At 41.0% G+C, this 26,974-nt stretch overlaps 1 protein-coding gene across 6 annotated transcripts in view; it reads right to left on the bottom strand.

The window, feature by feature from the left end:
• ESRRG (estrogen related receptor gamma) overlaps window positions 1-26,974 on the bottom strand; it is a 641,686-nt gene that overhangs the window by 589,792 nt on the left and 24,920 nt on the right. For 3 of the 6 annotated variants that reach the window (XM_025358716.1, XM_025358697.1, XM_025358801.1), the window contains exon 1: window positions 3,888-4,026. The exons of 2 other annotated variants lie outside the window; for them this stretch is intronic. The gene's annotated coding sequence lies outside the window, so the exon portion shown is untranslated. Of the gene's footprint in view, window positions 1-3,887; window positions 4,027-4,167; window positions 4,236-26,974 lie in introns of those variants that run through there. One more of the 6 variants, XM_025358809.1, reaches the window with a different exon arrangement.

The following is a 26,974-nucleotide window of genomic DNA, read 5'->3' as shown; positions in this document are numbered from 1 at the left end:
GTGCGCACCACCATACCCAGCTAATATTTTATTTTTAGGAGAGACGGGATTTCACCATGTTGGACAGGGTGGTCTCGATCTCCTGACCTCGTGATCCACTTGTATCAGCCTCCCAAAGTGCTGGGATTACAGCTGTGAGCCACCATGCCCAGCCAAGAAAGATCTTTAAACTCTCCTATAGCACCACACTCTCATCCACTAGCATGAGAGGGTGAGAACACATAGAACTTACTTATAATTATTTGCTCTGATTCCTAAAGCCCACTTACTCTACTGGGATGGCAGTGCCAACCTAAAAACTGAATTGCAAATCCAGATGATTTCACAGCTTTAACAAACTGACAACAAAGTGACAAGAGAAAACCTCTTCCTTTGCACAAGAAGCCCCGGTACATTATTTTGACTTTATAAAGATATTTTAAATGAATTTTTAAAAATCACAATATTATGAAACTTGATAATCATTACTTCAAAACGACAGACTCTATTGTTCATGGAAAATTTTTCCGTTGGTTTTGTCATACTCATGGTTCAATTGAAAGATTCACCAACCGCTCCCTGGAGAAAAGTGAAGATCTGCATTTAAATGGTTAAATGGATATATAGTATTTCCAAAAGCACAGTACCTAGAAGGCTGATACTGTCAAGCTTTCTCAGTGAGAATAACTCAAATTCTATTAGGTACATTTCAATGCTGTAGCTATCCCCATTTCATAGGGCTCAAATTATATCCATAACATTCTTTTCCTCTGTGCATTCTTCATAATATTGTCTCGAAAAGTTTAAATTAAAGCTTGTTCCATCACAAAGTCCTCGCGCTAACAACAAACAACTACTATTGTACGCATCATTTCTGATGCGTACAGAAAAAGACCACAGAAGATAGCTTGGCCAGAAATGTTAAATAATTGAAAAGTATAATGACTTAATAGAGTAGTAAGCGTAGTTTACAATGCAGCCAATTTAAAGCCATAAAAATACCGTGTAAAAATTTTATCTTGTGGTTGACCATTACATATCCTATCTATTATTCAAAAGTATCTCAACAGCGTTTTTCTTCATTAGTGTGGCTTCTGGCATTTCCCTCAAAATCTTTCTATTCCCAGATTTTTCCAACAATTTTGAAACAAATACGGAATTTCTATATTATATCACAAATCCCCTTTACTAGGATAATGACACCTTCAATGTCTAACTGAAACCAATTTCATAGGTCAATCTATAAGGCATACTTTAACCTCCTTGGATGATTTGTTTTGTATCTAACAGAGTCAAGCACACAAGACTTTTTTTTTTTAAAAAAAAAAAGACTAAAGCTACTTGTATTGACACATCTGTAAACAAAAGAAGAACTTCATAATAACCCCTTTCCTATGACACACTCATCCAAGGATTTGTCTGCATTGGAAAATGTCATAGGGCATCAGAAAAGTTTTGTCTTGAGTGTTCAGCTAAGGTGCATAGCATGTCTGTGCAGATGAAAAAAGAGACACTTAGGATCCATTTCAAACATAAGCCCATTACCTCTGGCAGGCTCTTGCTAAAATTCTAGCTGCAACTGAAATGTCCCTGTAAACAAGGTTACTGAGAACAGCCCTAGATATTCCTCTCCACAACACTTTCCTACGAGCCCTTCAGCTGTCTGCCAGGTTAGTTATACCTTATCTTGCTGCACTGCCATTCTCATGCTGATTCACATTCAGAACTCAAAATGAAAGATGAAATATCTTGAAGATCACTTAATATTGAAATACTGTTGCGGTAATAAGTGGTGCTCAGTCAGAGACGGGGACATGGCACTCTCTTGGTAACCTTTTAATTTCTGGAAAAATTGTACAGAATAAATTGAGCAGCACACACGGAACCTAATCGATTGATCTGCTCTATTTTGTTAAAGCAACACCCATCACAAACTCCCCTGGCTCCCCAGGCAATTCCCGGTAAAGAAGACCAGCAGGTTTCAGTATATACCATGCACGAGGACTTCGATGCTATTTTGATTTATTAAAGAAAAGGAACGATCTTCTATCTACATTCATCACCCCAGTCAATGGACAGTTTTATGTGCTGTATGATACCGTTCTCGATATACACACGTTTAATTCTACTTAATGCAAGTTTAAAGAGTTATGAGAGTTGCTTTAGTAAGAATAACAAAGCCATGCGTAACAGACAAATGTACGCTTAAAAGATCATCCAGACCTGCTTCCTTATACACTTGATTCTTTTTCTATTTGAAGGAGATGAAACCCCATCAATGTCACTTCATCTCCATCAGTGTTTTCATGTCTCTTCTTCCTGTCAGGCATTCCTCAACTCGGATTTGAGAAATGTTCAAATTTCCCTCTCTTTCCCACAATGACAGAACTGTTTCTCAGGTTGGTTAACTCATTTTGATAACATCAAATCTGCTGGACAGGAAAAAAAAAAGAGAGAGAGAGAGAGAGAGAACCCTGAAACCACTCCTCAATCCCATTTTTCTGTCTTTTTCTCTAAGACATTTCCGACTCTTTTTCTCTCTCCTGATGCTTCTGAATTTGGGCATTTTCCAAACACACTCCCCTATTTGGTCTTTGGGCAGTGTGAGAAACAAATGAGAGTTTCTCTTCAAAACTAGACCAAGTCATTCAGCTGCTCTGAAACATACTTCACAACATCCGCAGGTCTCTTGATCTTGACTTAAAGTATTAAGCAGGAGTGTTTTGAAAGTAGTAGGAGGTCATATGGACCTAACACCTTCTCTTAACCCACATGCTGAGAATTTCTTTTTTTCCTGTCTTTTTTTTTTTTTTTTTTTTTTGAGAGAGAGAGAGAGGGAGTGCTATTTTCAACATTGCCCTCTGGTTTATGTTAGTGAAATCATTTGATTTCTGTGTGTGTCTGTGTCTTATTGCACGGCCACTGGTTCTGGTACTACAACACAAACATAGCAAACGTGCTTCCCTAACATAAGCAGACCCATGTGGCAATTCACAACATAACCGAGGCAAGCACAATAAATAAACACATACATAATCATTCCACAGCACTGAGGCATGCGGGGGTTTCTCCAGGCCCTTCCGGACTCTTCCAGAATTGCTCATTAAGATTCTGAAAGGGGGAGGGGGTGCAGCTTGGAAAAGGTTGCCGGAAGGGAAGAGAAAGGGAGGAGGGGAGCTTTGCCCTCTGTGTCTTTCTGTCTCTGAGACTCTCCCATCACAAAACAAGGGGTGCAGGGGTCTATTCTGCAGAGGCTGTAACAGACTTGAGGGGTAGAAGGAGGTAGATGGTTTAAAATAGTTAAATGATGATCGGGTGACCTCCGTGCAACTTCAGCGACTCTCTCGGGAAGGTGAAAGGGTTGGGGAGAGAGAAGGGAGGGAAAGAAGCGTAGAGGACAGGAGGGAGACACCTAGGACTACAGCAGCAGCAATCACCAGAAGGATTTTCCAGCCCATGACAGCAGTCCTCAACTCCTGGCACCACCCTCTCCCCAACGACCCCTGCTCCGTATCCCCTCACCCTAACCCCTCCCGTCCCAGCGCCCTAACTCTGCCCTCACTCTTTGCCACTTTACCAAGCACTGAAGTCTCTATCCAGGAAGGGGGATGGGAGAGGTGTTTAAAGAACAAATCTAATTGCAATTAGAATTTATCTGTGTCTCCAGCACACACGCTGACAGTTTTGCAGTCATGGTAAGGCAAGTCTACAAGAGGTGGGCAGTACTTATGGTTGTGTTATTGAGGGAGGGGTTGCTTTTTTTTTTTTTTTTTTTTTCCAAGAGACTCTAAGCAAGTGAAGGGGGAAGGGGGTAGCAATCTAGATTTCAACCAGGACTGCAAATAAAGAATGCCCCAGATGCAAATGTCTGTCTCCAGATGTTGATGATAAGGATTTGGACCAGTTACCTTGGCAGGGTCAGAACTGCAGCAGGTTAATCAGGTGAGTCGTCGGGGATTTTAAAGAAGCCGAAGCCGGTTTCTTTGGCTATGAAAGTCTACAAAACCCCCATGCAGGAACATTGCACATCTTACACACGCCTCCTTTAACTGGGCTCCCGCGACCTCGGCAGGCGAGGGGGTGCTGGCCGGCCCGCCGGTGGCAAGGGCACGGCCCCCCGCTCTGCCCCCGCGGGCGCGGGGCCGGCCTGGCACCCGGGGTCCGCGTCCCGAGCGGCTGTGCACTCACCGAGCCGGGCTGCGAGGGGCAGAGGGGCGCCCGCGGCTAGCCGGAGCGCCAAGGCGCCTCCCTTTTCTCTTGGTAGCGTCGGTCCGCACTCCCTGTGACCCAGGACGTCATGATGCCTGTCTGTTTTCTCAATGATAACTTGGCAGAAGAAGAGAGAGGCTGCCAGGTTCTCCTCGGGTGGTTACGTGGTATGTGCACGATTCTGTTTGCATGCGTTTCTCTCTCTTTTTAAAAATAAATATCTATATTTTTCTTAAAAAAAAATCCCGGCACTGTCATGATTTGATTGCATTATTACGTTTGCATAATCGACGCCTCTGGGTGTGTATATATGTGTGCATATGCGTGTGATTTTTTTCCCCTTTAAATCCTGCTGCTCCTGCCGCCGCCGCAGCCGCTGCAAACGGAAAGCAAGCATGCGTTCATCTTTTGTCTTTCATTTTACCTTCAGGGTGACATTCAGTGCCAACTGCTCCCTTTTGACCGTCGCCAATCCCCGCCTGGGCAAAATAAATTTGAAAAACGTTGGGGGAGGGGAAGGAAGCGCCCCCTCAGCCCGAATGCTGGGGTTTCCATTCCTTCCGCTAGGAATCCCAAACCTACCCAACCCACCTCCCAACCCTGAAAAACCATTTTCCCTTCTACCCACCGGGCCCAGGCAGAGAATCGGCACCAAGACAGCGAGGAGCACCCACCCAGGGCCAGACACTCATGTTCGCGGCTCGCACTTGCTGACTTGCATCTCTCAGTTGCATTCCCGGTGTGTAGGCCTCTCACAACTGGAGCTATTTTTGTTTCCCAGAGATGTTCTTTAAAGCCTTTTAAAAATGGGGAGGGGGCAGGGAAGAAAGAGCGAGAGACAAATAGAGAGAAAGAGACCCAGAGAGAAGCCCAAACCCCTAGTTGAGAAACTCGGCTGACACATCATAAAATCTGGGGGGCTCCGGGCATCTGGCCCACCAGGCCAGTCTGGAAGGGCAGGAAGGATAACTAGGTTTTGTTTAACTCATTCTACAACAGCAGGAAAACTTTTTTTTTTCAATACAAAGATGTTATTGCTAATTATTCACAGTATTTGTCATTTATATAATTATGCTCAGAATCAGTAGGAGTGGTCTCAAGAATAATCCTTAACGTTTATTTCTGAAAATATGAGAATGCATTTTTAGATGGTGTGGCCACATGACAGGTAAAGCACAGATTACTTCTTTTTCTAATGTTTACTTTGTGTTATTTGTACATTGTCTGGTATATTTTATGTAGCTTCTCTTAATCATAATGTGTATATTACCCAACATGTGGCATATTCCTGATAAATAAATATCTAGCACCAGGTTTGGCAAATGCTTTGCTCTGCTTTATCAATAATTATCCATTTGGAGTAACAGAATGTTTAGGAATTTTTATTTTCCCCGAACCTGTAGTTGACCTTTGTCACCATCATGTATTGGTGGAGTCACCGTTCCTACTAATTCCAAATTCCTAAAAGATGACAGCAGAGGCCGAGGATGCAAAAAAATTAAGCACGAGGAAAGTTTTGAATCTGAAAATCACAGCCGATTGAGATAAAAATTTTGAATTCATCCATAATAATCTGCAGCTGCTTGAAGGTTTAAAAATAGTTTACCTATTTGAGAGGTTGGCTAAGTTTAATGAAAACAGCAAGTAACTTGCTAGATCTTTTCCCTTTAGAGTAACAGTCCAAGAATCATTAGCAAATTCCACAGGGAAGATATTGTAATTATGCAAAGACCAGATGATCTGAATTGGAGAAACTAGACTAAGAGGGTCTGAGGACTATTGACTGATGGCCAGATCCCAAAACTTGACCTGTGTCTCTCCACCTTGACAATTGGAGGTAGCTTCTCTGGCTCGCTTTGCTTATCTGTCCCCTTGGTATGTCAGAAGGATGCATTGGTGCAGTCTTGTCGGGTGCTTAGATGTTACCGGAGTCAAAGATGTTTCTAAAGAGGGCAAAGGCCTATTGAGAACCTGAGGAGAGATTACTATAGATGTTATTGGTAACTTTCCAGTAACTATCCAAGAGGTACTCGTTAATATTCAATCTACCAACCTAGTTCTCCAGCTTTTTTACTTATTAACCTTGAAATTGGACCCTTAAAGACTCACCACAAAGCGAAAGAACCATAACAATTTGACGAACTTTAATCCTCTGAAACGCAATTTTGTTTTGTTCTTTTCAGACAAATATCTTCCAGGCTGTTTGTTGCCACTCCACATGCCAGTTCAGGCAGCCAAGTGGTTTCCTTCCCCGGGGGTGAGATGTTTGAGCAACTAGAGGCAGCATACCCAAGAACTCTGGGGTTTGAATAGATCCTTCCTAAGCCCAGATTTTCTAAATCCAACTCTGCCTAGGAACCGCTCTCTGTTGCTTATTCAAGTTCAAACTCCGCAGACTACTTTCAAGTCTTTATTTTCTGGCTTCACCCAAAATATAATAGTTAATATTGTTGGAGCATGTTCAATTTCACTTCCCAACCAAACCAAAGGGCATAAAAATGCTTACTAAGGTAGATGGAAGACATAGAAGGCAATGCCCTAAACTTTACTCGTGCTTAGACCTTGTAAATCTAATTAAACCTCCTCAACAATATGGGAAGGGAAATATTATTATCCCCATTTCTGTGCCAAGAAAACTGAGGCACAGAGAAGTTGAGTAATTTGCCCAAAATTACACAGCTGGGGTTCAAATTCAAGTGCCCTGAGCTCTCGCTATCAAGCTGTCTGCTTATCTACCTACCTACCTGTTCAACCTTATTTTCAACTACTGGCATCACTGAGCCATGGTTCAGTCAGGCTGGTCACCCACTGTTCATCTCATACACTCTGTTGACTCATACTGCAATCCCAGCGTCCAAGCATTCGACTCCCTCTTCACTTCCAATTCCCTTCTGAACAAATATGCATTTTTCCCCTTTCTCTTCAGGTTTACCTAACATAGTGCTAAGTACAACACTGGCTCTCATTAAATACCTTCTGATGCATTAATTGGCATAAAATTGCCTTATGGAGATCTAGAATGCCACTTTTCAATTTGACAGAAATTAAAAGTTTTATGTAGCAAAAGTGTTATCCTTTCAGCTGAAGAAATGACAAGCTTATTTCTCCATATTTTAGACAGTCCCTAGAAACAATTTAGGGAAGCATTGTATGATAAGGTAGAACTTCATATATGGGGAGTGGGCTGGGTAAGCAGGTATACAATTGTAGTACTTGAAAAGCTACTGTAAACTTAATTATTATGACTTTATAGCTCTTATGAGTCTTTCTCTGCTATATTTTGAATTTTTGACTGTAAAGGTATTACAATTTCCATTTTGAAAGATAGGAAAGGACCCATAGGCAGGAGATATGTGATGTCATCTTGGAGCTGCTGCTACTGCTCTCTGTGTGACCTCTGGCAAATTATTTAACCATTCTGGGTCTCAGTTCCCTAATTGCACATGGAAGGGTTGAACCAATCTCCAAGGTCCCTCCAGTTCCAAGCTTACAAGTATGACACAGGATGTGAGAGAGAAGGAGAGAGAGACACAATACTCAGCCTGGAGTGAGACTGGTTTTTTTGAAGGATGTGAAAAAAAATGCTGGAGAGCTCAGATAAAATTAGCCAAGTTTATGTTTCTAATTCCTGTGTATAGTTAAAGGTAGCTCAGGAAAAAAAAAAAAAAAGTCCATGCAAAAATATCTTCAACCCTACATTTTCCAGTGGGTCACACCTGTAATGTCAGCACTTTGGGAGGCCAAGGCAGGAGGACCGAGTCAACCCAGGATTTTGAGACCAGCCTAGGTGATGTAATGAGACCCCTGTCTCTACAAGAAATAGAAAAAATTAGCAGGGCATGGTGGCGTGTGCCTGTTGTCCCAGCTACTCAGAAAGCTGAGGCAAGAGAATTGCTTGAGGCCCAAAGTCAAGGCTGCAGTAAGCAGTGATTGCGCCACTGCACTCCAGCTGAGGTGACAGAGTAAGACCCCTGTCTCAAAAAACAAACAAACAAACATAAAAACCCTACACTTTACAAAACTGTCCTTGTTTATATGAGATAAATTATTATTATTGTATTTCTTATTAATAATAAAAATATTATTATTTGAGACAGGGTCTGGCTCTGTATTCCAGGCTGGAGTGCAGTGGCCTGACCATAGCTTGCTGTAACCTCAAACTCCTGGGCTCAAGCAATCCTCCTGCCTCAGACTCTGGGGTATCTAGGACTACAGGTACGTGCCACCATGCCCAGCTACTTTTTTACACTTTTTTGTAGAGATGAGGTCTTACTATGTTGTCCAGGCTGGTCTCAAACTCCTGGCCTCAGGCAATCCTCCTGCCTTCACCTCCAGAGTTGCTGGAATTACAGGCATAAGCCAATGCACCCAGACCCCAAGATGAAATTATCAACAACCATGTTTACCAGTATCCTACCATATCAGTCAAAATGTTATTAGTCATTATTCATGTGTGTCCAAAACTTTCTTTCTAACACTATCAAATTGTTGTGTAGACCTAATTTGATATGAATGGATCCAACCTATTTTGCCTGGATGTCTTCAACTCATGTGTAGCTTGAATTAAATCATGAAGAACAGAGGTCTACAGAGACCTGGGAGCTAGAATCAGAATGAGACTTTTTGTATATTTCCTGTTTGTAACTGAGTAAGCCTGTGTTCTTTTCCTTATTTGTCCTCATGTGTTGAACAATTACAACTCATTGACTTTCTCATCAGGTTTTTGTTGGGATAAAATGAAGTAGTAGAAATGAGGCAGACTCTACCAAACAACAAAATATTATCATGTCAAGTGTGCCTCATCTTACATCTGAGTTGTATTTCTGAAAAGTTTACCAAGTTAGCAGAGCATATAGAGACAAGATTTCAGGTCCCTTGGCTGAGAATCTGAGCTGATTTCTACACATCTTGCTAGTTATAGGATTTCACAAGGTCCTGTAGCTAGTGAAGGGCAGAGTTGAGATGGTTATACAAATTAACTGCCCTCTCCACAGACCATTCTCAGAAGACATGGTACAAACTCTGGGAAAGTAGGCAGCCAATCACACCTCACCCAGGACCAAATTCATTCAAACATCTGTTTAAAATAGAAATGTATATCAAGCCTTTGACAAGAAAACAGTTTCACATGAGGCAAATTCCTTAACCGGGTTTCATTATAGCTCTAGGGATCCATGGATGAATTAGGAAACTCTTGAAGTTGTGGGCAAAGTGTGTGTGTGTGTGTGTGTGTGTGTGTGTATTGTTCTCAAGAAAAGATCCATAACTTTTGTCGCATTCTCAGAAGGGTGCATGACCCCAGAAAGGTTAAGAACCACTGATGTAAGAATCATTTATTTAAAAACTGAACTTAAAAAAATAACACATTCATTTAAGCCAAATGTCATCATGGCCACAACAGAGATAGTGTATAATAATCACCAGTATTCAGAATGATGGCCTTGAGACACAATAAAAGCCTCAGTCATCAAAGACATTTATTTTCAAGGTATTTTACTTAACTGACATGGGAAAATGAACGAGTCTTTTAGAAAGATTTGAATATTGATTTAAAATGAGGTTTCTGTTTTTGCTTAAGCCAGTTGGGCAAGTCTCTGTGTGCTAAGCAAGGTGGATTAGTGTAGAAAAATATGCATTGTTTCAGAAAGCACAGTTAGGAGTCCACTGCAGTTGTTGAGGTGGCAAAGAATGGGGGACTGATGCCGGACCATGGCAGTGGGGAGGTAGGAGGAACTGGAGGGATATTTGGCAGGAAACTGAAATCAACAGACTTAAATGTCTGGCTTGGGCAACTGAATTAAAGTGGTAGGATATTAAAGAGATACAAATAAAGGTTTTGGTAAGAAAATAATGAATTTGGTTTAAAATGTTAGATTTAAAGGCCTTTGGAACAACCAGATTCCACTGGTCTTGGGAAAGATTTAGAAGAGATTTATGAAGCATGGTGGCACATGCCTGTAGTCCCAGCTACTTGGGAGGATGACTGCGGCCCAGAAGTTTGAGGCTACAGTGCACCCTGATCACACCTGTGAATAGCCAGTGCATGCCAGCCTGGGCGACACTGCAAGACTCTGTGTCCACATTTTAAAACATATTTTTTTAAAGAAGACATTTGTGACTGAAGATATTTATTTGGGAATCATTAGTAAATTAGTGATGGCTTAAGCTGGTAATAAAAGTGGGAAAAAATTATAACTGTAGATGACTTACGCGAGTCTGAAATAAAGCTGCATGTATTTGAATAAGTCCTTATTTTTAAAATATGAAATTATATAACACCCAAGGAAAAATAGTATTGGTGACTTTAAATATTTATAGACAACTGTATTTCTACCATACATTTCTGAAAAAAAAAAAACTATCCACCTCAGAATTTTATTTTACATTGTGAGTTTTCTGGAGTTCTTGCATTTCAAGACTCAATTTTCCATTTGAGATAGCGCATTCACTGCCTGGTTTTACAAGGGAGAAAGTTTTCCTTGGCAACCAGGTTCAACTGGAAAAAATAATCAAGATGTCACCTGATGCCACAAGCTACCAACTACGTTCTCAGCTATGCAGACCTGCCAGTTGCTGAACCAGCAGCAGAAACTCGGCGTCATGGAAAGAACACTAAACTTAGAACAGTTGAGTGGGAGTCTCATTTCTGCCTCTTACTGTGTTTGCGACCCTGGGCAAGTCATTCATCTTCCCAGAACCTGGATTTCCTCTTTAATAACTGCCCTAGCATCCTCCAACAATCCTCAGGTAACAATCCTTAGAGCACTGGTGTTTAGGAGATTGCCAAAGAGGTGGATTGACTGAACACAATCACATGTTTCAAAAGCCACTTCCTCCAGGATGACGCCTCCCGCTGCCCTCCCCATGACAGCCCACTGTGGTTGATCTCTCCTTCCTCTCAACTTCCATCCACACACTGGTATCGTGGTATTTATGCTTTAATTATTATTAACATGTCTATCTTTGCTGCCTTTTGTGTAAAAAATGTTTCAGTTATTTTTTTTTAATTCCTAGTGCCTAACACACAGTAGGTGCTCCATAAATGCTAAATGAATAAACAATGATCAAGGAGAACATTTGCCTACATCTGTTTCAATTCTCTGAAAATGCTTAAGATGAACTGGAAAATGGAAAAAACCTGGGCTAGCCTTACCGTTAGGCCATAGGCTACATACAGATGCTTTGCTTAGAAGGCGCCTTTCCAGCCTGGGCAACATGGTAAAATCCCATCTCTACAAACATTTTAAAAATGAACTGGGTGTTGTGTTGTGAACCTGTAGTCCCAGCTACTCAAGAGGCTGAGGTGGGAGGATCAGGATTGTGAATAGGGCTGAAGTTTTGGATTCCTGTCCAGAACATGAGAGTTCTTTACACTTTCACAGACTCATAAACTTATCCCTTTTCCTTCAACCCACGAGGATGAGGCTGGAGTGAGCCCTGATCTCACCACTGCACTCCACCCTGTCTAAATATTTTTTAAAAGGCACCTCTCTATTATAAAACTCCTACATTTACTGTTTACTCTGCTACCTTATGTGTACAGTTCTTGTAGGGAATAAAGACTGTCATTTCCCAGTCAGATTTAAAACTCAGAGGCTGACTTTACGGGCAAGAAAATAACACTGACTTCATTTGACACTGATATGTAAATGCTCAATACCAGGTTTTGCCAGAAAGCTAAGAAAAAGAAAATGATGGTAGGAGAAGCCACTGTAAACCTAAAGGAGGGCTGCACAACCAAATGTCCTGTTTCCAAATTCCTGAGGAATTTTCCTAAGAGCTCAATGATCGTGTATTTCACTTTCAAAATGGAAATTTTATAATATTTAAGTATCAGGGTTCTTGGGAAAGTTAAATGAGGTAATGCATGTGATGGCATAATCCCTTGTCAAAGTAGGCAGCTGATAAAAGCAATTCTCCTCCCTCTCTTCCTTTCTTTCTTCCTAACTGCTTACCTTCCCATAAGAAAAGAATCAAGTTCATCGATTTGCAACCATGATCAACCTGTAAGTATTTCTTTTGGCCAGGCTGCTTAAAAAAAAATAAAAAAAAAATAAAAAAAAAAGATGACCACAGGGATTAATTTATGACTGTGGTTCCTAAACTTTGCCACACATTGGAATCACTTGGAAAGCTTTTTAAAATCCTAATGCCCCAGTCACACCCCATAGCAATTAGTCAAACAACTGAGGGTGGGAACCAGGCAACAGTATTGCTTTACAATCCCCAAGTGATTCTAGTGTGCTCCAAAGTTTGAGAATCACTGGCAAGTGTAGGGAAATGGGCCTGTGGCCAGTTAAGTTCGTGGACTGGAGCCTGTTGCAAATAGGACTGAAGTTTTGGATTCTTGTCGAGAACATGACAGTTCTTTACACTTTCACAGACTCATAAAGCTTATCCCTTCTCCTTCAACCCTCCATCGGCAAGCTCTTTATAAACGAACCCTAGACAGAGTCATAACAGTGGATTGACTCTGAGTACCAAAAAGCAAATGAAAAAGTACATCATAAAACACTTACATTTGTAGTATTTTACCATTTAGAAAGTGCTTTAACACCTGATTTTATTTACTCTTTACAACAAGCCTGCATAGCTGGCTTTATTATTATGCCCAATTCATAGATGATAAAGCCAAAAAGAAAGCTTAGCTTGCTCGGGGACAAAGTGGCACATGCCAGTCTCATACTGAGGTCCCGGATTCCAGAATCGATGCTCTTCCTAGAGCATTCTGCCTCAGAAGCCCCACTGATGATGGGCAAGTAGGAGCGTATCCACATTTGAAGGTTGCTACAGAGTTACGGTCTAGCTGCTCTATCAGATTAGGAAGGAAAACAGGAAGAAAGGGAGGGTAGAAGGGAGGGAGGGAAATACTGTTCACTATGTTTTGAGTTAAACAGGTTCCTTTCCAGCAGGCTTTTTCAAATTATTTAATGTGCCTACAATCATTGTAAGTTTCCAAAACTTATTATTTCCAACGTGATTGAATGGTGAAACCATTTTTAGCTCAGGTTTTCTCAGGACTAACGTCCCATGGAATGTGATTTGATATATGTTGCCATGGTTTTCCTCAGCTCCTTCAAGACTTTGTTAAAGTAGCACCCTCTTAGGCAGGGCCACCTATGTCACCTGATTTGAAACAGAAACATCACCTTGCCCGCAGCTCAGTCCTCACCTACTTTCCTGTTTTATTCTTTTTCCCCATAGCCCTTAACACCTTCTAATACACTTCATAGTTTACTTATTTATTTTGTTTACTGTCTCATCTTCTATGTCTGTAAGCTCTATGAGGGCATTCTTCAGGTATTTGTTTTTACATGGTGATATCTCCAGAACCAAGAAAAGTGCCTGGCACAGAGTAGGTGTTCAATAAACATGGGGTCTTAATGAATGACTGGCTAACAAGAAATGTGCCAAGAAAGAAATGCAAATGAAGGCATCTTCTCCACAGTTAGTGGCCCTTTGAGAGTATGTTTGCTAATCCTACTTATCCCTCATGACGAGCTAATGAAGTGGATATTATTCCTACCTTATAGAAAAATAAAGTGAGAATAACAGCAATTAGATCTGTGAGCAGAGCAAAAAAAAACGTTAAGTAAAAACATTGTTAAATTAGAATTAATTCTTTTTAATTTTCTGGGTAATTATTGTGGGATAAAGCACATGTGGTAGATATTTCCAACAGTATCTGTGAAATCAAATATAATATGGATAGCCATGAATTGTACCAAGGACCAATACGTCAGCCCAGGAAGCTATTTTCTAGCCACCAACACAAGACCAGGCTGAGATATAAAATTTCAGAAGATCTCTGGTGCAAAAATGTTCGCTATTGCCTGGATTCAGATTCTCCATCAGTGGAATCATGATCCTGAGAAACATTCTCTAGAGTTCTAACGGCAGCCAGCCTGTAACACAGGTGTTGGTTGGATCCTCCCCACAATTGTACAAGAGCTCCACTATACAGTAACAATGGTTTGCATCCAGGTAGAGCTTTTCTCTGTAAAGGTCAAAGTACTGTAAACAATTCAAACATAAGCAGGGATGACGATGGCCCATCAAGCTCAGAAAATGACCCAGTTGACCAATTCCTCTCCAAACACAGAGAATAACAATGAAGTGGAGAATCCATAGTAATAATGTTGGATGAATGCTCTGTTCTTGTACATTTTCTTTTTATCCAGAAAAAAAAACGCATTTGGGAAGTCAGTTATTTAGTAATGAAGGTGGTATTTATTAAACATACCAGAAACTGCAAATCCAAATAAGTATTTCCCTTCAAAATAGTCACTTGGGGAAGCTATGTAATTACTTTAGTGATCCTAAGATTGCTCTAGACATTCTGGGAATTTCTCTTTTAAAATCACCTTCATAGATGGTTTAGGACTCATACGGAAAACCGGTATCATTTCTTTAAGGCTGTACTTTATATGACAAAAATACATTTCATTCCCAAGTGAACTTGAGTGGTCAATATAGTCAAGATATCTGGTTAAAAGCACAGCATGCCAGGCTGACCCTAACACTGTATAATAGGTCAGGGCTGGAAATGGGAGTTTGTCTTTGAATAATGGATCACCCCAGGTGATTCCGGTGCATCCAGTTTTCCTCATGAACTGTGGGTTACAGTGCCTTGCTGGAGGATAGGGTTGGAGTCTAAACCTTATCCTGAGCCAGTTAGTTGTATTAGCCAATTCCCACATTGCTGTAAATACCTGACACTGAGTAATTTATAAAGAAAAGAGGTTTAATTTTGGCTCGCAGTTCTGCAGACTGTACATGAAGCATAGCGCTGGCACCTGCTTCTGGTGAGGCCACAGGAAACTTACAGTCATGGCGGAAGGTGAAGCGTGAGCCAACACATCACATGGTGAGAGTGGGAGCAAGAGAGAGAGGTGGGAGGTGCCACTCTCTTTTAAACAACCAGATCCTGGGTGAACTCAGAGTGAGAACTTACTCATTACCCCAAGGATGGCACAAAGCCACTCATAAAGAATCTGCCTCCATGATCCAAACACCTCCAGCCTTAGGGGTTACATTTCAACAGGAGATTTGGAGGGGACAGACATTCAAACCATATCATTAGTCTTCCTCTACTTTATGGCCACAAAGCCTGAACCTCTAACATCTAATCATTCATTCACTGGCATAGCATCTTTGGAGCCTCTATGAGACACACCCTCTTTCTTGCCGGGTTCTTTTGGCCAACTTCATGACTTGAACCTTTTCCTTGGAGACAGTCCAAAAGAGAATAAGGAGCACACAGTCTGGAATAAAACTGCCTGCCGTCAAACCCTTCCTGACCACCTAATCAGGTAACCTAAGGCAAGTTACTTAATCTGTCTGTGCCTCAGTTTGCCCCATCTGTGAAATGTAGCTAATACCTCCTAGGGATGCTGACAGGATTCAGTGAGATAATGTATATGCAATGTTTAGCACAGTGATCATAGCTTTCAACTAATATTAGTCATTATTTTTGAAACATGTGTTAATGATTCTTAAATCATTAATTCTAGATCTGAAATCTCAGCCTCTTTCCTTACCATTAGTACATAGATGCCCATGAGCATTTCAAACTGACAAGATAGAAAACTGAATTAATTCTTGGCCCAACTTCCTAAATGGTTCTAGCTTCTTGGCTCCAAGTCTTGGCTGAAGGTATCATTATCTGTAGGATGTTTCCAAACCAAATCTATCTCAGATTTTTTCTCCTACCTCACTCTACCTCCCACATCAGCAAACATACACACCCACATGCACATTCATTTAGTTATAAAGTCATGTAGATTCTACCTCGACAAGTTTTCTTTCCATTCTTGTGTGTGTATGTGTTTGTGTTTTAAAACAAAATTTTATTTTATTTATGTATTTATTTTATTTTATTTTATTTTTTATTACTTTTTTTTTTTTTTGAGACGGAGTTTCACTCTTGTTGCCCAGGCTGAAGTGCAATGGCGTGGTCTTGGCTCACCACAACCTCTGCCTCCCAGGTTCAAGCGATTCTCCCGCCTCAGCCTCCCGAGTAGCTGGGAGTACAGGCATGCACCATCATGCCTGGCTAATTTTGTATTTTTAGTAGAGATAGGGTTTCTCCATGTTAGTTAGACTGGTCTCGAACCCCCAACCTCAGGTGATCCCCAAGACTCAGCCTCCCAAAGTGCTGGGATTACAGGCGTGAGCCACCGTGCCTGGCCTAAACCAACGTTTTAAAAGAAATTACTACATTCCAGATTTAAATACTGCACATGCATCAATTCATAGAAATCTTTTAACAACCATTTGCAATAGGTGTTGTTACATCCGTTTTTAAATTTGTGAAAACAGAGGCACAAAGTGGTTAGGAAACTTGCTGGACAATCAGCAAGTAAGTGTGGGAACTGGGAGTCAATCCCAGCAGCATGGCCCAGAGCTATGCTGCTCACCACCATACATCTTTGCTGCTATTATTTTTAAAATAATAATAATTAAAATGTGTTATCAATACAACATACTCTCATGATAATCTTATGAAGTACATGCTGTTAAAACTCCTCTTTTACAGATGAGGGAGTTGAAACCCTTAGTGTATGAGTTGCTACTTCTCTAGTTTGGGTCTCCATTGTGTACTGCCTAGGCTAATGAAATTACCCTCCCAAGTCTTCTCTAAACCTCACTGTGCACACTTTTAAAAAGTTAAAATTTTTCCAATTACTTTACACTCAGACTTCTGAATAACCTTCCCCAAAGCCTGGTTTTTGTCCTTCATTTATTCTTTAACATATATATATTAAAAGGTATATTCCAAGCAATGTTTTTCTAATCCATCATTCACAGGTAAATCTGACACGGCCCTAGCCTACAACAAGCTCTTACTCTTTGGGACAGACTGGCACATAAACATAATTTCTATACATTGTAAAATGTGTCCTGTAGAGGTACACAGAAAAAGGCCTCTAAGGTGGCATGTGTAGGTAGCTGGGAAGAATGGGTCAAAGAAGGCTAAGCACAAGCTGAGAGGCTTATACAGGCAGCCAGGCAGCTGATGGGGGAGAGAGAAGGAGAATAAAGAAGAGAGGGCCTGCTTGGCAGAGGGGAAATATGAACAAATGCACAGAGACCTCTGTGAGCAGGAGACTGCAAATCATACTGTCAAATCATTCTGTCATTCTGCGTCAAAGGGAAGGGGCTTAGCGACCCAGTCTGGGAGGCTTGGATTGGAGATTTGTCTTGAAGCTTGGTTTATAGAAAGCACACAGTTTTTACATGTTTATTCTGTTCATTTGAGCTTGCTTGCAGGGAGTGGAAGTTGATTGAGAGTAGAGAACGGAAGCCTCCTCCCTCAGTCAACCTTGGCATTACCACTAGTACAGCTGGAAGATGAAGTGTGAGGCAGACAGTGAGGAGAAAGAGGGTTTCCCAGACAGCTCAGGGAGTCTAGACTTCCTGCTCAATGAGCAACAGTTAAAAGATTTTAGGCCGGGCACCATGGCTTACACCTGTAATCCCAGCACTTTGGGAGGCCAAGGTAGGAGGATCACTTGAGGTCAGGGGTTTGAGACCAGCCTGAGCAACACAGTAATACCTCATCTCTACAAAAAAAAAAAAAAAAGAAAAAAATCAAAAAAAGGTCAACCAAGCATGGTGGCATGTGCTTGTGGTCCCAGCTACTTGAGAGGTTGAGGAGGGAGGATCATTTCAGCCTGGGCGTTTGAGGCTGCAGTGAGCTATGACTGTGCCACTGTATTCCAGCCTTGGTGACAGGGCAAGACTCTGCCTCCAAAAAATAAATACATAATTAATTAATTAAAAGAATTTTTTAAAGGCAATGATATGACTGTATTTATGTTAATGAATAAAATATTCAGATGACGAATGCCCCTCCAAGCCTCACAATTCTAAATGCCCAAAGAAGGAATCAAGCATTAAGGCCCTGAGGTGCCAGCATATTTTCTCTGTTTGAGAAACAGCAAGCAGACTCAAGTGGCTGAACTAGAATCCAAGGTGGGACAGGGTGGGGTGCTGGAAATAGTAGGGGAAAATATCAGAGAGATGGGAGCCATTGGAAGGTCCTGATGGCAGGATCGACCTCACTTGGCTTATTATGAAAAGAAGCACTATTTGCTCTGACCCTTGATATCACATAAAGATACATAACTGTTCCTAGAACAAGACTTGACACCCAAAACATCCTCTAATGCTGCTCTTCCCTCAGCACCTATTCCTTGTTAAGCTTCACAAATTCATACTTCTGTTCTTCCACCTTTGACTCAAGAAGAAAATGACCTAAGTCAAAGATGGGACTGTCTTTGTGTCTCTTGTAGCCCCTGTGAACAGTATGGGTGTGGACAGCACCTTGTTGAGCTACTCAAGGACAGCGCTGGTACCTCTTGAGTTCTTAATTGTGGAAGATACTGGCAGCTATTGTTTAAAACATAAATGAAATGGGAAAGGGGCAAATAGTAAGACACTATCAACTTGCAGTCAGCATGGTAAAGTGGAAAAACTCATGAAGCCTGGATTCAAAAAGTCTGGCTTACAGACATGGCTCTGTCATTCACCAGCTGAGTGGCCTTGGGTAATTAATTCAACTATCTGAGCTTCATTCCCTCAATTATGCAGTGAAAATCATTCCTGCCTCAGTATTGAGGTGGGATATACAAATGAAATCAAATGAGTGAAAGCACTTTTTAAATGATGATGGGGGAAATGAGAGTGAGATATCCTCATCTTATCAGTTGACTGGTGCCCAAGCAATGTCTTGAAGTCACAGAACTGGAATGTAGGCAGGAAAGGGTCTAGAGAATCAAGTATTGGGTAGCACAGGGCATTGGGCTTTAAGTAAAAAGAGGTGGAAAGAAACAGTGACTTTATCCTGTGAGGAGCAGCCACAGTTTTTCCATTCATAATAGATTTTATATCCAATAGTTTTTAGTTGACAAAAAAAAAAATTATAAACTCTATGGTTTCAGATGTATCATAACACTCTTCCTTAGCGATGCAGCTTCCATTGTGAGTAACAAATCTTGGGGAAAGTTCACATGACAGTTCATCTCTAGGAAAGAGCGTTTGAATGATCATGGTTAATCATGTTCTGTGTGAATTCAGTTGGACAGTTAATTTCAAGATTCCAACTACTTCCTATACACTGTGACCCTCTCTTTCCCAAAGAGGACTCCACCAAAACCACATTCAAATTTAGCTCAATTTGAGGCATGACTTCTATCCAGACTCGTAGTCAGGGATAATCCAAGAAGGCTAATATTATGTCATGATCACCCTTCCTTCGGTCTTGTGGTGACTGATATCCTAACTTCAATAACTAAACTTCTTACTTCTGTAGCAAATCCCCATTTAGTTCTAGGCATAATCCTAATAATCAATTTTGAAAAACAGTTATATGTTACAATCTTAGTGTGATTCAGGCATGTGCTAGGTCCTTTATTATTTTTAACATCACAATAATCCTACAAGGTAGGCACTGTCTTCTAATAGACTTTGCAGAGGTTGGAGTTCAAAGAAATGAAATACTTGCTCAGGGGCCTGTGTTAGTAACTGGGGAAATCAGGATTTGGATTGAGCTGTTCATCTCCCCAGTCTTAGTCAGAATAGTCCGAGGGCTCAAACCTGGCTCCTGAACACTGACCCTGTGTCTGGGTCCTCTCTAAAGTCTTCCTGTCTTTGTGGCCTCCCCTGGACTCCCTGGCTGGCTGGAATTGCCACCACTTACCACTTGCTGGATTTCCCCGATGCCGACTCCTGCAGGAGCACCCGCCTGTCTCCATGGTAACAGATCCTGCATACTATTCTCCTACTTAGATTTTCCTCCACCATTCTGCACCTGGACAATCAGCCTAGCACCTGCCCCATTCTAGTAGCCATCTCTAAGTCTCAAGTCTCAGTTTTTTCCAGCCTGTGATTTCCAAGCATGTGAAGTTGGCTGTGTGACCTTGGAGTCTGCTAGGCGTAAATGTTAGAGGCCATGACATAGATGCCAACAAAAATGCTCATCTTCACCCTACTTCACTTTCTAGGTAAACGGCATAAACCTTGAAACTGTGTAATTATCACTTTAAAAACTAAATTAGAGTGACCAAATTCAGACTGTGATGAATTCAGTTGTTTGTATAGAAGTTAAATATTAATGCAACATCCCAAAATTGGCAGCCACAATGATACATTTAATTGCCATAAATAAAAAAAGTTCTTTCTTCCAAAAATGAAAAAGAATAAAATGCTGAGATAAGGTTGATGTCTTTAAATGCAGTAGTCTCTAAGTGATAGATTTCAAGCAGTGTTTAAGGAAGGGAATCATTGTTTTTGTAAGTAATGGTACTTAAAGTCTCAATACATAATCCAGAGAAAAAAGCAGCATCTCTGACTAAATGGCAACATGAATGAAGGTCAGACCTCTTCTAGGTTGTCCCTCTCTGTTCCACACTCACATACACACACACACACACACACAGACACACACACACAACCTGGTCTCAGCCTTTTTATTTTTTAAGCGATTCTATGACTAATCCCTGAAAGTATTTAGTTCAGTGTGAATTGAGATGACAGGGTTGTAAAAGACACTGATGGTTTTACTTTAGGTACTGGATATGAAGGAAGAAGAAAAGCTCTGAGTTGTTTTGCACAAAGAATCTCATGGATCACGAGGGATTTTTTGAAACGGAAATTCCCTTAGCATTCTTCTTCCCTATCCTGTTACAAGCTGCTTGACCAACCTGAAGTTCTGCTGACATGGGGATCCTTAGCTTTGAATTTTGCCTCCTTTCTGCTGTGACCAACCCTCAACCCTATCTCCAGCCTCTCTGCCTGTAATCTTGACAACCTCCTTTGGGTGACTTTGAATTGTGACAAAGTCACTCCTGTCACTCTAAAGTGGGCATCGCCATAAAAATTCTTCAAGGCAAACAATAGATTCTGCCTCATTTTATACTTTCACCAAGCTCTGCGTGTCCACGATGATTTAAAAGTCGGTCTCCCGCCTCTCCCTTTCAGTTCATCACCTACCTGGAACAGAAAATCCTTTAAACCAGAACGACTAAGACAGTTTTAATAGATCTGGATGTATGGATTAGATTGATCATTGTTCATATGTTCATCTGTTTTGCAAGCTAAGCAGAGATATTACAGCAGAACTCAAACTGATTAATCTGAATATCCTCTGGCTGATATTAATAGCCTGGCTTAATCTTAAAATTTGAAAGAAAAAAAGTGAAATTTGCCAATCTGTTACGTTACATCCTTCGGACATTTGGATAAGATTCCCTTTCTAATGTTCACTAGATTCTGCATGATTCCAACTTTTCTGTTTTGGATTAACTGTGTAGTGCACGTTAATTTTATTACTGATGACTTTACCCAGCATTCAGGCGACAACAATAATTTATTCATGGGTGAATCAAATGTCAGTGCTTCCCTGATAGAGTCCTGTGTGATTTCTAGTTATGTCTTTTTACTTGGAAGCTAAAACTTACTGCACTTTTTTCCCCTTGGGGTTAGTTTGCAAAGTTTGTTTTATTAGGCAACAGACATAGGAAAAGGTATCAGTTCTTCTTAATAGTTGCATTTAAATGCATATATGAACATTTCATTGTGGGTAGTTGGGACTGACAGTTCACAAGGAAGTTACCTATTAGATATATGGTCTGTTTCATTGCCCAAACTTAATGCTGAAATGTATGAAAAACTCTTCTAAAATTCAGTCTGAGCTACTTATGCACAAGGGCCATAGGATTGGCCTCCATACAATTATTTAAGATGTTATAAAGAGAGTATTTTCCATCTTTCTTATGCTTGGAAATAGTTAGGTTTTATGACTGCTGAGTCAGAGCCAAAAAATATAATTTTATGCCATAAAATACAACCTTTTCCTTTGGCTGTGGAAATTTATATGTACATATTTATGTGCATATATAGATAAAAATCTTCATAAACAGAGTAGCCCATTTGAGATGAACTCTATTTAAAGCATGTCATTCCTGACTCTGATGATATTACTGCTATGTTTAAAAAAAAAAAAGTGCCTCTCCATAACCTACCAAATTAAAAACAAATACTCTAAACTGGTATTCAAGTCTCTACCCAGTTTTCCAAACATTTTTCCTGCTTTTTCTCCTAATTCTTGACGACACAAACTCTTAGCTCGCCAAAAGAGACCAGATACAGTTGCCACTTGCTGAAACATTTGATTCTGTCTCAAACTCCACCACTATTTCCACTTGTCAAAATGTTAGTCATCCTTCAAATATCTTCCTAAATCCTACCTCCTTTAGTCATTCCCCATCTCCTCCTATAAATTGTTCTCTACAACTTGGGCTCCCATCCTTCTTTGCAGCTCTCTGATGGTATTTGCCGCAACTCTGCTTACTGTATCCTTGTGGGTATCATTTTCTTGTTATTCTTCCCTTGACCCTATTAGTCCATACAATCTTCAAGGATAGGAATGTGATATAGTTTGGATGCTTGTCCCCACCAAATATCATGTTGAAATGTAATCTCCAGTGTCGGAGGTGAAGCTTGGTGTGAGGTGATTGGATCATGGGGGCAGAATTCTCACGAATGGTTTAGCACTATCCCCTTGGTGCTGTCTTTGTGATAGTTCTCACAAGACCTGGTCGTTTAAAAGTGTGTGGCGCCTTCCTTCCCTCCCTCTTTCTCTCTCTCTTGCTTCTGCTTTCACCATGTGATGTGCCTATTCCCTCTTCTCCTTCTGACATGATTGTAAGTTTCCTGAGACCTCCCCAGAAGCCAAGCAGATAGCCAGCACCAGGCTTCCCGCAAAGCCTGCAGAACCATGAGCCAAGTAAACCACCTTTCTTTATAAATTACCCAGTATCGGGTATTTCTTTACAGCAATGCAGGAACGGCCTAACACAGGATATGTCCTGCTCATCTTTGCAGAGTTCAGCATCTAACCCAAACTCACATAAAATAGCTGCACCAGAGAGAAATAAAACAAAACTGTTACGTTAAATGGATCTTTAAAAAATCATTACAATAACATCTTTACAACAGATTGCATGGGCACATGTGTTGAAACTGTGGTATTTGATAGCCCATGCACAAAAATGTAATGGGACGGCCTAAAAGCTATGGGCTTTACCCATCTGAGGGATTTTGGACAACACCAAATATATGAGGGCAGAGTATCAGCTGGTTTTCCCACCAAGGTGCTCAGGCATAAATCTGTATAAACCAGTAAAGAAAATATTCTAACAGAACTTCATGGAATAGAATGGGAATAGAAGCTTCCTTCCATTTAAACACTGTGCAAGCCCACTTTACATGGAAATTGAGCAAAAACACAAAAGAGATGGACTACTACAAACGCTTTTCCATATACTTTTTCACATCACCCACAGACCCAGATCCAGAAACCATCTTAAGCCCGAGCAAGCAGTAAAAGGCAAAGTCCCTTTTCTAATGACCAAACGCATGTGTTTGCCTGCTAATGTTCTGGGCTGAGCTAAATGAATCACCCAGTAGCTGTGCAGATATCATTAAAGGAGCCCAGGAGATAGCAAACATTCTCCACTTTCAAAGGTAGTGGAGGGGACTATTCTCACCTACGTACTTTCCTAAACCATACATTTCCCCCTACCATAAAATGCACTCCTGCCCCAGGGATTAGTGGGAGGTGAAGGGGTAGCCTTCACCTACCCCACCTGCTCTCATCACTAAGGGAGCCAAGTACTCCAGATGGAAGGAAATCTCAAGGCATCCAATAGTCAAGAACAAAATCTGGGGAATGAAATAGGCAAATGTGGCAAACTTATAAAACACGAATGGAAAAGAAAGCAAAAAACCCTAAGAGGCTAGGGGCAAAATGGCCACAGTTCATGATTAGCTCTGGTGTTAGTGAATTCTAAGAGGTTTTAATTTCTGGCTTCCAGAATACACTTTATCTTTAAAGGGTCTTTAAGTTGGAGTAGGTGAGCCCTAGCCTCCTTAAGGGGTAAATCATCCCTGTTTATTCAGCTTCTAATTCTAAGCCCGTCTGGCTTGCTTTGTTACTAAGGAGAATGCCTTCCTGAAGTCCATGTGTCAGCCTTCTTTTCATCATCTGGAATACAGTCACCAAACACACAGTGCCCAGGCTGCCAGCCCTACCCAGCCTTGGCACCTGTGGAAAACATTACCGATCAATCACAACATCCTTTCATGCACACGCCAAACATGGCCTCAGAATTGTTCTCAGTGCAGCACTCTGAAAAGCAATGACCAGTTAGCCAGAGTGAGATGAAACCACTCTACCATTCCCGTGCTATGGCAATCCCTTTAAATCACCTAAAATTGCTTTTTGGGCTTCCAAAATTGGACTACTTCTCACCACTTTATCCTCCTGAAACACAGATCTTCAGCTTGCTCACAACCATAGCAAACCATTGCCTGTTTGCCTCTTTCTTGATGTGTAAGGCCATTCTTGCATTCCTATAAACAAATATCTGAGGCTGGATAATTTACAAAGAAAAGATGTTTACTTGGCTCACAGTTCTGAAGGCTTTACAGGAAGCATGTTGGCAACTGCTTGGCTTCTAGGGAAGCCTTAAGAAGCTTACAATCATGGCGAAAGGCAAAGGGGGAGCAGGAACATCATATGATGAAAACAGGAGCAGGCAAGAGAGAACCCTTTGAAACAACCAGATCTCACAAGAACTCACTATCATAGGATAGCACCAAGGCATGAGGGATCTGCCCCCATGATCTAAACACTTCCCACCTCCAGCATTGGAAATTACATTTCAACATAGATTTGGGCAGGGACAAATATCGAAACTATACTGCTTGATATCATCCTCCCAACCTGGCTTATTATATTGCTGACCATAGGGAATCACTGACTCTAATTTTTGCTGTGTCTTTTCAGTTTCCAAGCCATTGCATGTATCTGACCTTGAATTTTACCCAATTGACTCTTGGCTTTAATTTCCTACCGGTCAGCCCTGCTTCTACCAAAGTTTTATCATGAATGCAACTCAATGTCAGTGAGTGTTCCAGAAGAGCTTTCATGTTTTTAATTGTTTGCTCCAAGGGTGCACCTTTACAAGAAAATGTCCTAAGGCAAGGTCCTCAGTCAAGAAATAGAATAGGGGTCAGTCACTGGGGACCAGGAGCCCAAGATGCCATCAGATATTCACTGAAATTGCCCCAGGGCCCCCCTTACTACCTCTTCCAACACATACCTTGAGAACTATTAAGTCCCCAGGGCAGGTGTAAGCTTAGGAGCTCACCATATCCCTCTCACACATGGGATGTGACTGCACTATTTCATCACCTAAATCCTCTCAGCACCCAGCTCACCCAAACAAAAGGTCAGCATTTTGACGCACCACTGTTAAAAGGTCACTGAGTCCTGCAGGAGACTATAAAATAGGGTGGACTATCCAGCTGAAGTTAACAAATGGACCATTCTGACAGGGATTCACACTATTTCAAAATGTATGTACAGATTAGTCCATGGCATTCAAAACTATGGGAACAATATGAGTGAGCCAAAGAAGAAAGTCATCTTCACAAAGTTCAAAAGACTTCATACACTTCAGAAACTTCTCAAGGAAAAAGTTTTTTTGCAAGATTTCTCTGGATTAAAATTTATTATGTCTCCCCCACCCCACTGTGAAACCACAGAGGTTCCTGAACCATCTCCCACATTTTCAGCTGCTGGCTGTCAGTAGGTATTCATGCCACCAATATCTCTCTGGGAGAGTGGTATTTGGAAGGGTTCTGATAGTCACTGTGAAAAATTAAAGATGGTCACAAACTGTGTGCTCTTCCTCTCATTGAGAAGACTACAGACTCACCCATTGAATATGAGCTATGAGAATTCAGCAGAGTGACATCTGAGACTTCCAAGGCTCACTCTTAAGAAACTTTGCCACTTGCATCCAGATCTCTTGAAATATTCTCTCTCAGAACATTCCCTCTTGAAATTTGGCCAGTGCCACAGGGAGAAGTCATATGGAGGTACTCAGATTGACAGCCCTACCTGAGCTCCAAGATAACGGCCAGCCCTGTGAGTGATCCATTTGAACATACAACCCATTCAAGTCTTCAGATAAGCATAGTCCTGCACCTGCCTGGAAGTACAGAAGAGAACCCAGGCAAGAACTATCCAGCCAAACACTTCCCAAATTTCTGATCCACAAAACCATTAACAAAATAAAATGTTTAAGCTACAAAGTTTTGGGGTGAGTTTTCACATAGCGATGTATAACTACAGCAGAATTTGTTATCAGAAAGGGATTCTATCATAAAAATCTACAACACTGGCTTTGGGACCAAGTGGCAAGCACTTGAGGAGACAGATATGAAAGCTATAAGGCTTTCAAGGAGATAAGAACTTGAAAGAGAGAGGGACCTATATGTGGGTGCTGGAGAAAGGGCACCTGAACTAAATACTGGCCAACAGTTAGCAAAACTGTTGCCTACAGTAATGTAGAAAAGAGAAGAGACAGTGTACCTAAAGATCTTCAGGATCTGACTAAGATTTCCAGGCAGAATGTTGAAAGTGCTTTTTGTAGTTGCCTATAATAAATTCAGGAAGAGAGGGATGGATTAAAGAAAAGACTTCAAAAAAATTTAACAGAATTTAAAGGAATTACAAAGGATCTAGGATTTGCTGGGTTTCAAAATAAATTGCTTCTCATCTCCAGTCTCTCTCTAAATGGGTTTTCAATATAAGAAATGGTTAATTACTTCAGGATAAAGATCAAATCCAGAGTCTTTCTTAAGACCTCAAGAAGGTTTAAAGGGATGCCTCACAGAAACTTTCAGCCACATGAAGGGCTTTCTAAGGATC

Source organism: Theropithecus gelada, chromosome 1 (genome assembly GCF_003255815.1).
Source record: "Theropithecus gelada isolate Dixy chromosome 1, Tgel_1.0, whole genome shotgun sequence".
Lineage (NCBI taxonomy): Eukaryota > Metazoa > Chordata > Mammalia > Primates > Cercopithecidae > Theropithecus > Theropithecus gelada.
This window is presented reverse-complemented; position numbering and strand designations above follow the sequence as displayed.